Genomic DNA, 11,153 nt, shown 5'->3' on the forward strand with positions numbered 1-11,153 from the left:
TTTGTTTAAAGGACATTCTTATCATGCCTTTAAAGCATAGGTTTATTGAATAATTTTCTCGGCCATCTCACAAACTAATTATGTTGATCAAATGCAAATGCGGCGGCTTTTGTATGAAAAAGAACATTTTCGCCCATAAAACAGCAGGTTACTAATTAATAACTAGAAATAATGATAGAATTTATTACTCACCAGTAGCCAATTTCTTGGTGTAATCGGGGTTCTCTACTATGTAATCCAAACTAATTCGAGAATCCATGTCGATATCGTTACTAACTGCGCATTTCTCAATTGGGTTTCTTACCAGGGTTAAGAGGAAGTCGAAACGGAATTTCAAACCGCAATTTTATATCGATACAACTGCGGGCAGAAGGGTTCCTAGAAAAAGAAAATTGTTTGTAAACAAAAGTTACTTTGACCAAATGCCTTCATCTGCAATCAAAAATTAAACAGAATTAAATTTTAAAAAAAAAAGGTTAAGTTTTAAAGATAATAATCAGTGTATAATTTCTTTAGTTTACAAATATACTTTGATAGAAAGAAGTAAGTAAAAATAATGAACTCCATTTTGCAATCCAAACTTTATTTTTGTTATGTATTTTTCTTAGTCTAATTTCAGGATGAATGGGAAAAGGGCCGTAAGGCCTCAGATGCCCAGTTCCATTACAACGAACGAACGCACGAACGAACGAAAGTAAAAATAATTTGTTTTTTCAATTTTTCGCTACCACTATTTTTTTAATTTTCGAGGTTGCACTCACCATCTGTACTTATTCAATTTAGTTGTCAAACATATGAACAACAAATATTTAAATTGAATTGCATTGTTCTAATCTGAAACGTGGTGGCACTTTATTTCAATGAATAAGATTTATTTGAAAATTTCGCTAGTATACAATTCCTATTATTGTTTTCAAGTTATAAACTCCAAATAACGGAAAAGTTCCTTCTGTTAACATATATTTTATGAACTGAATCAAAATAGTAAAAGATATTATATTGTTCCAATAACATCCAACTAAAATAATTAACTATTTTAAAATAAATATTTGTCCGAAGAACATCACCAAATAACTCAGCTATTATTTTTATGAAAGTTAACTTAGATAATAAGTCTTTAAAACAATGTTCTTAATCGCAGAAATAATTTATTTAAGAAGCTGTGTTTACAGCCCTTGGAATAATATTACGTCCAATTAACTCTTTTATTCAGCTTTTGTCATAACGGACTTTATGTTTTCAATCATTTTAATGCAAAAAAGTGGAGCTTTTATTTATTATTTGCTGTCTTGCTAATCAATCTATTTCTTTAGTTATTTATCACGTAATGCAAATAATAACTGAGTATTCGATTATTCCAAACATCTATTATTCCAAATGAAAAATCTTCTAACCACAATTTTTTTGGGGGGTGGGGGGGGGAATTGAATTAGTGCATCAGGCTTCTGATTAACTCCATAAAGAATATATTTTTTGCTCAAAAGAGCTTTTATTTAAATTTTCCCCCTATATTCATAAAAAAAGTCGGTGCAAGTGCTTCTCACTCTCATAAATCAAAACCCAAAAGATGAAATAATGTGAAAATGTGCAATTTTTTTAGAGAAGGTTTAGAAGAATATTTTGATATGAAAATGTTTTAGGTGCTGTCATACAATTATTTTATGTTAAAAAGTGAAACCTTAGCTTTTTATGCCACGTAATTCAGTTAACCTAAAACTAATAATATTTTGCAGTCACGTACTCTTATGCTTAAAAATGTGCAAAACCAGTTGTGAAAAAATTAAATAATTTAAATTGTCGGTTTTTAGGATTCTTGGATGTAACGAAAAATTTGCCGCAAACTATAAAACTATAATTTTTTTATAACCACGTGCTCTAAATAAAGATAAAAGATGCAAAAGAGAAAAAAAACAATTTAAACTTTTTTTTTTAATTTCAAATTGGAGTCATGAATTTTCGATATTATTGAAATTCATTTATATATGTCCGAAAGATTAACGCAAAATTTGTATTTTACTGTCATTTGTACAAACTAATATATTTTTAAAATTTTTCTGCTTCAATGAAATCTTTCCCCTCTGGTCAATTAACGTATGTGGATTAAACTACACCATCGATTTTGTTGATCTCTTTATTGAGACTGAAGGAATATTACAAGGAATTCAATCTTAACTATTTTTAAGCAAACAGTTTTTCAATCGTACGGTTCTACATACACATACCCTCCAACTTATGAGGATTTTGAAAATAATTCTTTCTAGTGGTAGCGAACCAAAGTAGAAATTTTTAAAGCAAATGGATCTCTCATAAAACTTGTAAAAGAAATTAAGAATCTAGCCATATGGCCTGCACTTTTATTAGTAATAGTGGACAAGTTACGCTAAAATTATTTTTTTTTAAATATTAAGACATTAATTTTGCTACCGTCTGAAAAGAAGATTTCTGAAACTACGGAAATTCCGTAGCAGTTGGAGGGTATACATACATTTCATTTATATTAAAACAAAAGTCTTTTTCTAAAGCATACATGCCAACTTTTATGCATTTGACGTAAAAAAAAATCTGTATTTAAAGTGGTAGAAAAATGTATGCTTTCTATACATTCCTTGCATATAAACTTAATTTATTATCTTTTTGAGCACCATTATTTCTTAAAAAAATAGCATATATAAATTAATAGTACCATGGCATACCTGCCAACTCTTCCGGATTTTCCGGAAGATTTTATTTTCATATTTAAAGTGGTAGCAATACTCATGTTATTCCTATTAACTTTTTGAATAATAATGATAATTATAAATGAGTTTGACCACCACTACATATAAATAATTACAATAAATATATAAAAGCATAATAATCCTTGCGCAAGCGAATTTCAACGGGATCAAAACATAAATATATTTTTGAGTCAGATTGTTTTTCGCTAATTGTATTACAACCACTCTGAAAATCCATTCTCGGAAAGAGTGAAAGTTGGCAGGTATGCCATGAGAGTCCGCTTACGTTTTTTTCAAAATACAACGTATGTTTCGGTTTAAAATTGTAATTTAAATTCAATTTAACTACCACTGGGAAAAATCAACCTCGAAAGGTTTAAAAATTGTCAGGCATTGACGAAAAACGTGTGAGGCAGCGGTCTACATTAAGATCTAAAATTGTAGATTAAGATTTTTTGTAAAAGAGAATGGTGGCCAGAAAAAAAAATTCTATTCGATTAAAATGTTTATTTAAACATCCCTTTTACTAAATTTGCCATTTCAAGTAACAGTAAAATAAAAAGTAGAGGCCTCAAAAGCTCTATACATAAAAATATTCCCAATATAAAATTCTAATCAAAAATTGAATTAGAAAAAAAATCTGAATACAAGGACGGAAGAAAAAGCAAGGATTCCAAGGATGAGAAAGCAGCGGTAATGTTTGTCACCACACAGTTTTGAAATTTAATTTATTAAAAGGAAGTTGTGACCAAAATTGATCGTAAAATGCAAAATGGTGTAAAACAATAAAAAATCTTCTTCGTCAAGGTTGGGCTGGGACAAAATTGTAAATAGTTGAAATACTGGATGCCTTGAAAAGTGATTTATAGTATTCAGTTATTTTCTTGCAGTCGTCGCAGATTTTTCCACTTAATTGCTGAATTATCTTTGTCACTCTTACTTAAAGAATATCTAAATTTCCTAAGTTACATCTTTACTGCAATATATTAATCTGATTTGATTAGTCTAACAGGGATCTAAATTTGATGAATATGGTTAAAATGGCGTGACATCTCGATATGTAGATTGTTAAGCGTTATTTATACATTTCTTGACTCTTGGTATTGTCAGAAAATGACTGTTTTTATAAATTGCCAAAAATAATGAGAATTTCTTTTTTAGAAAGTAACTTTTTTGTGTCCTTTTTTTTCTCTTGTTTGTGTCAAAGATCATATTAAAAACGTTCTATTTTAATTTTCTATTTCAGTTTTTTTTTTTTTTTTTTAATTTTCCATTCATAAGTTTTTGTATCAATTTTTTTTAATCGTAAATAAAACAACTCTATTTGTTATTTGAGCGATCATGTTTCAGGGCAAAAAAATACCAATCAAGGTATTCAGTAAGTTCATCAAATAAAAATTAAATAAATACATAATGTAAATAAAATAAATTCTGTTTATTGTTAAATAAACACTAAAATACAATACAAATGTTTTTAACGGAAAAGCAACGTTCTCAAATTAATTCAAATTATTGTATGCTGATGCTATGAAATTATTCTATGATTAAAACATGAATTTAATACAACTTTAAGGTCTCGGAGTTGAAGGCAGATGAAGTAAGAGTCCCGATAATGTAATGTAAAGAGGGTGCTTTTTTGGCTAGGAAAATGTAATAATGGTAGAAATTTCCTTTTTTTAGATACCTCTGGTATGTTTTTTACTTCGAGATCTATTGTACATTTTCTGAGCTATATAGGAACTCTGATGTGAAATCATCATGCAAATGTTTGTGGAAAAAATGTAACTTCTTACAATTTTTATTGATGCATTAAAACTGCACTGCTTTACTAAAATTAAACCTACTGGTACAGATGTACCAAGCAAGCACGGAAAAACATTGAAAAGTTGTCAGTTTTGACATTTTTCTCAAAAGAGAGAGAGTGGCAGTGAAAAAAAATTTAGTTAGCAGGCTCTGGTAGTTCAAAATTATTCAATTTCAAACTGATTTAACTCTTTGAATTTTAAAAAAAATTAGTGCCAGCTGTCTTTGACTCTGTATTCTACCAGTTTAAACAGAAGGTTTTCTTTTCCTAATTCAATCTATAAAAAATTTTCGATCTTTTACTTTTAATTCATTAATGGCCAACGGAAAAAAACCGTTGCCTACCACTTTGGCTTTAAAAAAGCGTCCATTTTAGATCCGAATGTAAACTTAAATAGTAAATTTCACACACACACACACACTCCTCGATCAAGGAAATAAAGATCTGACAAACATACCCCATTAATGTAGACCTTTATAGTATTTAATATTTAGCTTTTTAAAAGATAAATAGTATATTTCACACACAAACACCTTAATAAATGTAAAAAAGATCTGACAAGCATATCCCATTAATGTAGACCTTTACAGTATTTAATATTTGGTTTCTTAAAACTGAAATAAATAGGGAAAAAAATCTATCTTTTGAATGAAAATAATAAAGAGCATTAAAAATTAATGAGAATCAACTTTTGTCAATTCATGAAAATCAATAAAAAAAATTTTTTTCAATTAATGAAAAATTTTATTTATTTTTGTTCTCCTTTTACTAAACAGACGCCGTCTGAACGAAAGAGATCTCAAACGAATAAATAAAATACCACAAAAGTTGATATCTCCTCCGAACTATTATTCTAGTTACTTAAGTCAAACTGCCCTTAGTGGTAAATTGAGATAATTCTTTGTCAGTGAAATTATTTATTCAAAGCATGAAAATCCGTTGCACATATTTTTTTCATTGATAATGACATGTAATTTGTCAAAAGTTACGTGCGTGCCTAGTAATAACACTATTTATAATAATAATAGTGATTAATAATAACTTTTTCCGCAAGAGTTGTGGTTATATTAAATCTGTTATATCAATACTTGATTTTGAATTGCCTCAGAAAATATTTCATAATTATTCACAAACTGTAATTCTAATAGGAGGTTTATACTCTTAGAATTTTATTTATTCACATTAAAGCTTGGTTAACCGGTGCAGTGTGTCAAATATTTTTAAGTTCACGTATACCTATTTTCTTAGAATCTATGGTTGCAATTGCCTGCTCGTTTAAATTTTTTAATTTGCCGCGACAGAAAGGGCAAACATACGATATAGCTACTTGCGTGCCTAATAATAATACTATTTATAATGAGTAATAATAATAATTTCTTTCGCAAGAGCTGTGGTTATGTTAAATCTGTTATGTCAGTATTTGATTTTGAATTGCCTCAGAAAATGTATCATAATTATTCATAAAGTGTAATTCTAATAATAGGACTAATAATTGGAAGTTTATACACTTAAAACTATATTCATTCTCATTAAAACTTGTTTAACCGGCTCAGTGCATCCAATATTTTTAAGTACACGTGTGTCTCTTTTCTTAAAATCTACGGTTGCAGTTGCCTGCTAGTCTAAAATTTTCAATTTGCTGTGACAGAAAGTACAAACGTGCGACAATTGTATTTTGAAGCCTGATAAGGAATTTGTAAAATCCCTAATATCTTAAATAAAACAGAACTAATAAACTTAACTGAAACAAATTATATTATAAACTTAATTTAATCAAATTAAATTACTAACTAAACTTAAACGAATTAACTTATAAGCTTAACTAAACCTAAATAATTTATAAATTTAATATTGATATAAATAATGTTTTAAACTTTTATCTTGAAACCTACATCATCAATAATTTTACTTATAAACTAAAATTATAAGCCTACAAATTTATAAAACAGATGTGAAGCAGATAAATTATAAGCCGTTAGCTTACGAGCTTAAACATACTATGCCTATAAACTACTAAAACATAAAACTTCTAAACTTTTAAAGCCTATAAACTAAACACTTCTTAAATGTGAAAGCAACAAAAATTTGAGTTACCTACCTATAAATGGTTTCTTTCTCGTTTCGATAAGCAGAAAATTATATTCCTGTTTCTCCACGCAGCGGTTTCTGAATGCAAGTGCCGCAATAAAAGTGGCACATGATCAAAAATCTAGAAAAATAAAATAACACTGTATTTTCATAGATATTTATACTCAAAATTCCAATCACAAAAATTGTTAATGATAAATATCTCAGGCACGAGATAAAAAATTTTATTTTCAAAATAAAGACTGGTTTTTTGCTTATTTTCGGACAGATGATTTTTAAAAATTAAATACTGTGGAGCAATTTTTTTTTCTGTTGCAAAAGATTCTTGAACGGTTCTTAGATATCTTTGCATCGCTGATTTTAAATCCGCAATCGGTTTATCTTTACAAGCTACAGTTCTTCCTAGAATCATGCATTAAAGGATTAAAGTTTACCAATAATCATATATTAAAAGACTAAAGTTTACCAAGAATCATATTTTAAAAGACTAAAATTTACCAAAAATCATTTATTAAAAGAATAAAGTTTACCATGAATCATAGACTTAAAGACTAAAGTTTACCAAGAATCATATATTTAAAATCTAAAGTTTACCAAAAATCATATATTAAAAAACTGAAGCTTACCAAGAATCGTATATTAAAGAACTAAAGTTTACCAAGAATCATATATCAAAAAACTACCTATCGAAAACATTTATCTGATGTCTGAAGCAAGTTGGCATCTTAGAATAAGTAGTGAATGATATAGTTCAAAAAAATAAGACAAAGCTTGAAATGCGTTTTTTTGAAAATTCTCCGATAAAGGAAATGAACATTTTTCTCCAAGGTATTGTTTGGAATTTTGGAAAAAGTTTGAAGAACAAGTTTGAAGTAATTTGGCATTTCACGTAAATTTAGCAATACTTTATAGCAATATCAATCAAAATTATATAGATAATAAATTTAAAAAACTATTAAAAATGTTCAGTTTTATTATTTTGCCTCAATAAGTGAACGAATGTGTTGATTAAATCGCTTAGACCTGAAACTAATCATTCATGACCTTCAATACGATAATTATTTCCTTAAGCAATTTTCTACCATATGAGAACCATTTGCTACAATAAATCTTTATTATTTTAATTATATTTATAAACAAAACTATAATTAACCATGAACTTCAACAGCTAATATTCGTTTCTAAGCATTGCTTCTATAATCAATCTACATATCTATAATTATTATTTGTTTCATTCTGAATCGTACTTTCTCGGTGAAATATAAAATTCATCGAATATCCTGTGAAATTAAATTGGCAGGAAAACCATGTTTTTTCCAAAATTTAGATAAGAAAAGATTTAAAAAGTTGCTTTTTTATATCGATTAACCTACAATAATAATTTAACCTATCTCAGCAATTTTTTCACAGATATTAAGTTACTAATAATAACATGCTGTTATTAGTAAATGTATTATAACAAGTAACAATGTAAATTATATATAATAATATATTTTACTAACCTTCATATAGAGTATTAATAAACATTGAAAGAAATGTTTAGTTGAAAATATTTTTTATTAAAAATAATTGCGATAATAAAACGTTCAGAATTGCTACAAAATGCATACAGAACTCCCGCAAGGACTTGAAATAATTTAATAGTAGTAATAAATGAACATTGGAGTTTTTTTTTTTTTTTTTTTTTTTAGGTTTTCACTTGATTTGAAAGAGAAAAAAATTTTTATACTTTCTTTGAAAAATAAATAATGCATACATGCATAGATGCAAGATTTTGAAGTGACAAGAGAACTATCTTAAAAGCTAAGAAAACTACCTTTAAATCTTTATTTTCGTTTACCGTTAAAGAAAGTCAAGTTGTCATCTATAGTTTAAAAAAATTGGATTTGAATGAATTTTTTTAAATTGATATTTATGCTGATAATATGTCATGGCGGTCACACACATTTTAATATTACAAAATAGATGTTTGAAATGAAATAGATATTTTTTTTTCTTCTTGAATGAATGACGTGCTTTCAAAATGGGAACATTATAGCCCAATGGGTTAAAAAAATGGCTGCCTTTTGTCAGGGCTAAAGAGAATAGAAGGGCTAGTTCACTCCGCTCTTATAACTGAAGTTACGATTTCCCTCCTCATGACGTCACTGTGTCCACAGATCTCGGAAGATCGCACGCAAAGATATTATGATAACTTTGCATCTTTCTCTTTGTAAAAATAAGTTAGACTTTTTCTGGTTATTAGCTTTCAAACTTTGCGTAATTAACACATTATTTCCATTCATAAACATAGTTTAAAAAAACTTTCTTGGCCAGTATATTAAGAAAATACCATTTTAAACTAATAAAAATATTTTACTAGTTGGCGAAAATGACACTATAAATACTTTATTTTAAAAAGTTCAGTTTCAACTTTAATTATTAAGAAAAATGAAAGTATATATCGACATTTTTTTATCTACATATTCTTTTATAACAATAAGTTGAGTTAAATTTAGAATCCCCGATTTTAAAATATGCCGTTAATAGCAATTTGTTCATACCTTATCATTAGGAAACATCAACCTTAAACGATAATTACTGAAACAAAATAATAATTCAGGTTCATAATGACACTAGAAATTTTACAATTGTTTATAGATATTTAAATTTACGATAGTATAATTTATAGATATTTAAATTTGAGAGAGTATAATTTTGAAAAAAAAAATCATAAATATTAAGAATAACTACATTAAAAAATATGTTATGAAATTAGGAGAATTCCAACTATATACTATATATTTTATTTATACTTCTTACTTACATTTCAATTTTCTTTGACTTTATCCATTTTTTTCACCTGCCTTTCTTTTTGAAGTAACGAGGCGGTTTCTATTTAGATAATGAATTTTTATAAAAGTTCTTAATGACCGAATAAACGTATTGCTGTTTTATATTAACTGTGTCATTTCGGAATCCATTCTTTACATAGTTGTTCATTTACTTTAGGGAACACGCGGAAAATTATATTTTTTCCTTTTGTTTTTCTATCAAAATTTTTTCAAGTTGCAATCGCGCAAACTGGCATTTCGATAATAGTTTTAAATTCTTGTAAATTCGCTGCAAAAACTGAGGAAAGTCATTATAGAAAATAACAAATGTCTTAGAATATGTCGCAAAAAGAAATGCTCCAATATCAGTTAGAGCTAGTAAGGCCGAAAGCTCTGTTCTTGAAGTAAAAGTGCGAGCTTTGCGCCAAAGTGTCGTCACTAGAGAAAATCGGAGGATTGGCGCGGCGAGAGCTACTTCAAAGGAGTGAACCAGCCCTTGAAACGTCAGATTTGTTTCGAATTCATACTGAAGGTTACATATTCATAGCTACCAAATTGTGCGGCTGTAGAAAGAAAAGTTTACATAGTGGCATTTAAGCAATAGTTAAAGCATGACAGCAAACTACTACGATTTTTGAAAAATATTTTAGAGAAAACTAAAGCTTTTCAGAATATTTGGTAATTTTACTAACATTTTAAAAGCCGCACTGCGAGAGATCTAGGAAGAAATTACGTTCCATGAAAACTTTTGAATCATTTACATGTAGTGGTGTGAAAAATAACTTTAAATCAAATTTATAAAACAAAGAATCATACATTTAAACATAAACTTAGCTAGAAGAAATTCTCCTAAAAAAGCGTTGGCAGCCCTTTCAAGGCAGAAAGAATTTTCTTAAATTTACGGAGTAATTTCACCAGGGTTCGGTGCAATAAATATTAAAAAGTGGTGGCAAAAGTAAAAAAAATTATCAATAACATCCACACAATAAATTTAGGAAGTTGAGACAAAACTCAAGGTTATGCGTAGCTTCAAATAAGAGCTTATAAAATCTAATCCACCAACAATTAAAATCCTTACTAATATATTTTATGCATAATTTTGAATAATTGATTTGCCATGGTCAGTAAAACAATAATTTTTCTAATTTAAATTCAAGAGCATTCAAACATAAATGTTGCTACCACTAGGAAAAGTTTTGGTAGCTTTGTACTTTGTTTTTAGCAGTGCATGGCAATAGCAACATTCAAACATTGTTAGAAATGGAGTGCTGAAGTGCAACGCTGTGCACATGACTTCAACAGCATTTAGAAAATAAAATAACAATATATATATATATATATATATATATTCAAAATGTAGAGAAAACAAGGGAAAAATTACAGAACAATGAAAAAAGGGGGGGAAAGAAAAATAATAGTGAAAGTAAAAGTAACAGAAACCGGAAAAAAATTCCCAAAAAAAGGGCAAAAAATTTTAAAAAATCTGGAAAATTATTTTTCGAATTTTTTGAGATTTTTTTAAATTTTCTGTCCCTTTTTTCGGAATTTTTCTTCAGGTTTTTGTTATTTTTATTATTATTTTTCTTTTTTATTCCCTATTTTCAATGTTCTGTAATTTTTCCCATGCGTTCTCTACATTTTGAACTTATTTTATGAGTTCTATTTACTTGCAGCCTATGCGCAATAAATAAAACGTATTGTTTTTCTTAATTTTCTAAATATATATATATA

The 11,153-nt window shown here is 27.7% G+C and overlaps 1 long non-coding RNA gene across 1 annotated transcript in view; it reads right to left on the reverse strand.

The window, feature by feature from the left end:
• Positions 1-340: 340 nt before the first annotated feature.
• LOC139427235 (uncharacterized) overlaps positions 341-11,153 on the reverse strand; it is a 24,803-nt gene continuing 13,990 nt past the window's right edge. The window contains exons 2-3 of the long non-coding RNA XR_011638374.1: positions 6,620-6,730; positions 341-378 (exon numbers count right to left, since the gene is read on the reverse strand). This is a non-coding gene — a long non-coding RNA (uncharacterized lncRNA). The remainder of the gene's footprint in view (positions 379-6,619; positions 6,731-11,153) is intronic.

This window comes from Parasteatoda tepidariorum, chromosome X2, assembly GCF_043381705.1.
Source record: "Parasteatoda tepidariorum isolate YZ-2023 chromosome X2, CAS_Ptep_4.0, whole genome shotgun sequence".
NCBI classification, from domain to species: Eukaryota; Metazoa; Arthropoda; class Arachnida; order Araneae; family Theridiidae; genus Parasteatoda; species Parasteatoda tepidariorum.